This window comes from Condylura cristata, unplaced genomic scaffold (assembly GCF_000260355.1).
Source record: "Condylura cristata isolate star-nosed mole 26May11 unplaced genomic scaffold, ConCri1.0 scaffold00020, whole genome shotgun sequence".
Lineage (NCBI taxonomy): Eukaryota > Metazoa > Chordata > Mammalia > Eulipotyphla > Talpidae > Condylura > Condylura cristata.
In genome coordinates this window covers 31,567,102-31,567,845 of record NW_004567121.1, presented here as the reverse complement: position 1 = coordinate 31,567,845, position 744 = coordinate 31,567,102, and the positions used below count along the sequence as shown (strand labels likewise).

The 744-nt window shown below is 65.5% G+C and overlaps 1 protein-coding gene across 1 annotated transcript in view; it reads right to left on the bottom strand.

Annotated features, from left to right (window-relative positions):
• The window catches only part of PUM2 (pumilio RNA-binding family member 2), a 76,351-nt gene extending 76,192 nt beyond the window's left edge, over positions 1–159 (bottom strand). Inside the window, exon 1 of the mRNA XM_012727521.1 lies at positions 133–159. The gene's annotated coding sequence lies outside the window, so the exon portion shown is untranslated. The remainder of the gene's footprint in view (positions 1–132) is intronic.
• Positions 160–744: the final 585 nt, after the last annotated feature.

The following is a 744-nucleotide window of genomic DNA, read 5'->3' as shown; positions in this document are numbered from 1 at the left end:
CCACCGAAGTACCGAGGGTGAGACACAGAGACTCACAACAACATGGCTGCCACCGCCGCCTCCCCTCCCCTCCCCCCCGCCCACCGGGCGCGCGCAAGGCACTCCGGGAGAAAGGGGAGGGGGAGCACTCACCGAGGTGCGGCTGCTCTCAGAGGCTTCGGCGGCTTCTCCCGCGCTCCGGGCGCCGGCCGGTGGGAGCTCTGCGCGTGCGCACGCTCTCGGCCGTCTCTCGGCGTGCGCTCCCCCGCCCTCACCTTGCGGGCTCGCCGCTGGTTCTGGATCCTCCGCGGCGCCAGGCGGGAGCGCGCGCCCGTCTGGGGCGGCGCAGGCGCGGTTGTCTCCGAACTCCGCGTTCGGCTCTGTCTGCCCCTCAGGCTGCCTAGACTTCGGAATTCGCTTACTCTCCGCCTCCTGCCGGGCAGCCGGCTCAGTGTCTCCCCACCACTGCCGGTCGGGGTCTCAGCACCCCAGATCCCGGTGGGCTCCTTGCACCTTGCCTCCCGCGGCAGGACACCCACAAGAACCGCCCAGGAATCCCTTTTAGGTTTCGCCTCTAGGCGAAAAAACACACACAAAAAAACTTGTCCCCTGGCAGGTGCAACTTTAGCTTAACAGATTGCAGGTCTTGGTGCTTGATTGGGGTAAAACAAAGGAAACGGACGTCAGTCTTCAGCTGGACCCACACAAGACCACACCCCTCTTCTAATCAGGACCCCAAGCCCACGAGTTGCTGGTCACACCCAT